This window comes from Sinocyclocheilus rhinocerous, unplaced genomic scaffold (genome assembly GCF_001515625.1).
Source record: "Sinocyclocheilus rhinocerous isolate Xijiao unplaced genomic scaffold, SAMN03320098_v1.1 scaffold1351, whole genome shotgun sequence".
NCBI classification, from domain to species: Eukaryota; Metazoa; Chordata; class Actinopteri; order Cypriniformes; family Cyprinidae; genus Sinocyclocheilus; species Sinocyclocheilus rhinocerous.
Window position 1 is genome coordinate 307,468 of NW_015654494.1, and position 6,000 is coordinate 313,467.

Consider the following 6,000-nt stretch of genomic DNA (forward strand, 5'->3'; position numbering starts at 1 on the left):
TATATTACCTTTATTTTTTTCCTGGTTATTTATTTATTTATTTTGTTTATTTATTGGTGTGTTGCCACTGTTTTTCCTAAAAGACATAAAAGAAGTCTATTATAGACTATTATACTATATAATAACTATATAATACTAATATAAAATGTTAGTATTGTGTTAGTCTCTTGGCCTTCCTCCTAATAAAAGAAGTCAAAAACTCTCCCATCTTTTCACGTCTGCACCTGTATCTCCAGCTGTTTGTTTGCCTCCTTCACACCAATCTGCATATTTCCGTCTGTGTTTGCTAATAAACGCCCTTGATTCTGTCTTTATCTGGTCGCGAGAGCGTCTCACAGCGTCACTCCAGCCAATCTACCGTCAGTCAGGATGAACTCCAGTTATTTATTTAGACGAGCACAGAAAAAAAACCTCCCGAAGAGGAAAACACAGACGAGAAAGCGGCTCGTTTCGCCGGTTTCTCTCCACGGCGCGAGTCTAAGCCGCGGAGCCAATTAGCCGCGAGTTCACCGAGGTGACGCCGTGCTCTGATTGGCCCGTTTATGCTTTAAGCGAAAATGACAGTTTAGACCAAACTATTTCAGTTTTCTTGGTGTTTTTGTGTTTTCCAGAAGCATCCGGCCGTGGTATTTGCCATCGGCTGACGATATGATTAGATTTACTCGCGAAAGAACGACGAATGAGCGTCAGCGTGCTAAAAAACCGCTCGGTTTCGCTCAGATACCTTTTCGATGACGGTTTGTAAGTTCATTACGGCGAGTTGTTCAGATTTATGAAGTGCGATCGCTCTCGCATGAGCCGTCACACGTTCGTCTGCTTTTAGCAGCGCTAATCAGTTTACCGTCGCTCTGTTTTCACTCTGTCAAACTAATTCAAGTCGTCACTGTGTGTCAGAAGAGTACTTGCTCATATTTTACCTGCACTGCTGTCAGCTCCACTCAAGCTTTCTGAAAGAAGCACAGCTTATGAAACAGATATTTCTAGCTCGTAAATCTCACCCGATGACCCGCGTTCGATAGAAATAGCTGATATTTAATGTGCACCTGTGTTCATGTCATATCAGTTATATATTACTGCACCAGATACGGTAAACGGCCTACAGTTACTGTATTAATTAGTGGAAGCTTTGTTCATGCAACTCTTATTAAAACTACAATAATAATAATTATTTGTATTAGTATTATTGTTATATTTTTGTACATTTAACTATTTCTTTGTTCATTTTTAGTTTTTTGGTCATTTATTAATTCATTTTGTATATTATTGTCTTCTATTGTTTGTTCTTGTGTGTTTTTTTTTTTCTTTTGTTTATTCTTAATTTGGTTCTTTTTATATTTTTTTGTCATTCTTTTTGTTTTGTCACTCATTTCTTCCATTCTATACTTTGTTCTTTTTTTCTTTTGTTTATTTATTTATTTTTTTGTTTATTCTGTTTCTGCTTAATTAGATTTTTTTTGTCTTTATTTGTCTGTTCTTTCTTTCTTTCTCTTTTTGTTATTCTCTTATTTTGTTTTCACTATTTTCTTTTCCCCCTTTTGTTTACTTGTTTAGTTGTTTTTTTCCCCTTTCATTTCTCCTTAATTTGTATCTTTTTTATTCTTTTCTTTTTTTGTTTTTGTGTCACTTGTTTCTTCCGTTCTATATTTTTTTCTTTTATTTGTGGTTATTTTGTTGCTTTTTTTATATCTTACTTTTTGTTTTTTTCTTTAATAATAATAATGCTAATAATTTAAGTATGATCATTTTATGTATGTATATGTTATTTCTTTTGTTTCTTTTTTGTTTGTTACTTTGTTTCTGCTTAATTAGTTTGTTGTCTTTATTTGTCTGCCATTCTTTCTTTCTTTCTTTCTTTCTCTTTTTGTAATTGAATGACTGAATGATGCATTTTATATTGTCATATTTTATATTCATTAGTTCACTTTTTATTAGTTTATTTTTCCCTTTTTGGTTAATCTTTTTTTTCTCTTTCATTTCTCCTTAATTTGGATCTATTCTATTTATTTTGTCTTTTTTTTCATTCTTTCACTCTTTTTTGTTTATTTTGTTTCTTTTTTGTCTTTAAAGTTTTTCTTTCATTAGTTTTTTTTTTCTTTAATAATAATAAATATATTACTATTATCACTTTTATTTATATATGTATTATGTAATTCGTTTGTGTTGTTTGTCTTTGTTTTTTATTCTTTTGTTTCAGCTTTTTTTGTTAATTTTTAATTTGTCTTTTTCGTCTGTCATTTGTTTTTCATTTTTTTCTTTTTGTTATTCTCATATTTTATTTATATTCATCTGTCTTTATTTTATTTGTTTATGCTTTGTTTTTGTATCATTTTAATATAATAATACTTTTTTCACAAATATTTTAAAGGAAAAAAATTATGTCTTTAATCAGTTTACTCTTAACTTGGTTTAATGTAATTAATAAGCCACTCAAGGCTGTATGCAATAGGGATTTTACGGCATCAAAGCCCCTTTCCTATAGTAAAAAATCCCTTTACTATAGTAAAATCACTACATTTTGACCTCAAGTGACTTAGTGCTTTCATTTACTGTCTCCATGCCGTGAGCTTCCCGCGGCTCCCCGGAGGTGTTTGAAACGCTCAGATTCCCTCGACTTCCTCTTACAGAGGCGACAGCGCTCCACGGCGCGAGTCTAAGCCGCGTAGCCAATTAGCCGCGAGTTCACCGAGGTGACGCCGTGCTCTGATTGGCCCGTTTATGCTTTAAGCGAAAATGACAGTTTAGACCAAACTATTTCAGTTTTCTTGGTGTTTTTGTGTTTTCCAGAAGCATCCGGCCGTGGTATTTGCCATCGGCTGACGATATGATTAGATTTACTCGCGAAAGAACGACGAATGAGCGTCAGCGTGCTAAAAAACCGCTCGGTTTCGCTCAGATACCTTTTCGATGACGGTTTGTAAGTTCATTACGGCGAGTTGTTCAGATTTATGAAGTGCGATCGCTCTCGCATGAGCCGTCACACGTTCGTCTGCTTTTAGCAGCGCTAATCAGTTTACCGTCGCTCTGTTTTCACTCTGTCAAACTAATTCAAGTCGTCACTGTGTGTCAGAAGAGTACTTGCTCATATTTTACCTGCACTGCTGTCAGCTCCACTCAAGCTTTCTGAAAGAAGCACAGCTTATGAAACAGATATTTCTAGCTCGTAAATCTCACCCGATGACCCGCGTTCGATAGAAATAGCTGATATTTAATGTGCACCTGTGTTCATGTCATATCAGTTATATATTACTGCACCAGATACGGTAAACGGCCTACAGTTACTGTATTAATTAGTGGAAGCTTTGTTCATGCAACTCTTATTAAAACTACAATAATAATAATTATTTGTATTAGTATTATTGTTATATTTTTGTACATTTAACTATTTCTTTGTTCATTTTTAGTTTTTTGGTCATTTATTAATTCATTTTGTATATTATTGTCTTCTATTGTTTGTTCTTGTGTGTTTTTTTTTTTCTTTTGTTTATTCTTAATTTGGTTCTTTTTATATTTTTTTGTCATTCTTTTTGTTTTGTCACTCATTTCTTCCATTCTATACTTTGTTCTTTTTTTCTTTTGTTTATTTATTTATTTTTTTGTTTATTCTGTTTCTGCTTAATTAGATTTTTTTTGTCTTTATTTGTCTGTTCTTTCTTTCTTTCTCTTTTTGTTATTCTCTTATTTTGTTTTCACTATTTTCTTTTCCCCCTTTTGTTTACTTGTTTAGTTGTTTTTTTCCCCTTTCATTTCTCCTTAATTTGTATCTTTTTTATTCTTTTCTTTTTTTGTTTTTGTGTCACTTGTTTCTTCCGTTCTATATTTTTTTCTTTTATTTGTGGTTATTTTGTTGCTTTTTTTATATCTTACTTTTTGTTTTTTTCTTTAATAATAATAATGCTAATAATTTAAGTATGATCATTTTATGTATGTATATGTTATTTCTTTTGTTTCTTTTTTGTTTGTTACTTTGTTTCTGCTTAATTAGTTTGTTGTCTTTATTTGTCTGCCATTCTTTCTTTCTTTCTTTCTTTCTCTTTTTGTAATTGAATGACTGAATGATGCATTTTATATTGTCATATTTTATATTCATTAGTTCACTTTTTATTAGTTTATTTTTCCCTTTTTGGTTAATCTTTTTTTTCTCTTTCATTTCTCCTTAATTTGGATCTATTCTATTTATTTTGTCTTTTTTTTCATTCTTTCACTCTTTTTTGTTTATTTTGTTTCTTTTTTGTCTTTAAAGTTTTTCTTTCATTAGTTTTTTTTTTCTTTAATAATAATAAATATATTACTATTATCACTTTTATTTATATATGTATTATGTAATTCGTTTGTGTTGTTTGTCTTTGTTTTTTATTCTTTTGTTTCAGCTTTTTTTGTTAATTTTTAATTTGTCTTTTTCGTCTGTCATTTGTTTTTCATTTTTTTCTTTTTGTTATTCTCATATTTTATTTATATTCATCTGTCTTTATTTTATTTGTTTATGCTTTGTTTTTGTATCATTTTAATATAATAATACTTTTTTCACAAATATTTTAAAGGAAAAAAATTATGTCTTTAATCAGTTTACTCTTAACTTGGTTTAATGTAATTAATAAGCCACTCAAGGCTGTATGCAATAGGGATTTTACGGCATCAAAGCCCCTTTCCTATAGTAAAAAATCCCTTTACTATAGTAAAATCACTACATTTTGACCTCAAGTGACTTAGTGCTTTCATTTACTGTCTCCATGCCGTGAGCTTCCCGCGGCTCCCCGGAGGTGTTTGAAACGCTCAGATTCCCTCGACTTCCTCTTACAGAGGCGACAGCGAACCACCGACCCGAATGAACAAAACAACAACAGCAGCATCTCCAGCTTGTTTGCTTTCCAAAGGCTTGAAGAAAGGGCCGTGAAGTGAAAGACAGCTTGTTAGTCGACGCTGTCTTTGCCTCCTCGCTTCTCCATGCTATTTGGGGTTTTTGCTAAGCGCTCGTACGCTTGAACTCACTCGCAGCACTTACGAAAATGGCTCGCCAGAACATGTGCGCGTGTTGCATATTAAACTAATGCCCGGAGGCCGTGTGTGTATCCCGTCCTCCATTACGGCTCCGGCTGGGCTCGGGCCACGCCGCCCCGCTGCTCGTGTTTACCTGCAGAAAGCTGCTGATTTCGATAAGGCGGGAAGAGCGGCAAATGACAGCGTGTCAACAGCAGCTTTCCGTTCGCGTGAGCTTTCACCTCTGGTGCGCGCAATATCACGGTGCATTTTCCTGACGCGCGCTCGCAGGGAGTCTGCGGTAATTACCAGAGATTGTCTTACTATAGGGAGATGAGAGCAGTGTTGCCAGATTGGATGGACGATTTCCAGCCCAAAAGCTCACAAAAACCCGCCCAAAACTTTAACTGTCAAAATAATGTGATGAAATATGTAAATCAAGGTTGATAAGGACCATTTTTAACTCCTTAAAACAAAATAATGACGACAAAATAATATAAATATAACGTTGGATAAATTTCCCAGGTAAACGGATCAAATCGGGGCAAATAGCCTACATTAAAGAGAATTAGGCTACCGAACATGAATAAAATATGCAACCAGACACTGTCAAAACGGCAATCAAGAAATTAACCAATAGCAGTTTTCAAGGATTTATCAATCTGGACCGTTTAAAAGATAAAAGACAGGATTGTATAAACCGACATATTTAGTTTCGGTTTTGATAATTCAAACGTGCTCTGATTTCGGAGTTGCAGTGATAGAGCCTTCGGGTCATCTCACTCCACAATAATTCATGTTTTGAGAGTTGAGTCACTCTCCCACTCTTTATATTTAGGCATTGTGATTACTTGAATATACAGTCATACTACATTCAAAATTAGATGCGTTATAACTTATCACGCTAAAAACATAACGTCTGTCTGCTGAGCCCTCGTGATAAATGCGGCTGTCGATGTTTACATCAGCACCAGCGCCTCTTTAGTGTGTGTGTGTGTGTGTGTGTGTGTGTGTGTGTGTGTAGAA

The 6,000-nt window shown here is 33.7% G+C and overlaps 1 protein-coding gene across 4 annotated transcripts in view; it reads left to right on the forward strand.

The window, feature by feature from the left end:
* The window catches only part of kdm4b (lysine (K)-specific demethylase 4B), a 67,786-nt gene that overhangs the window by 45,134 nt on the left and 16,652 nt on the right, over positions 1-6,000 (forward strand). The window lies entirely within an intron of this gene.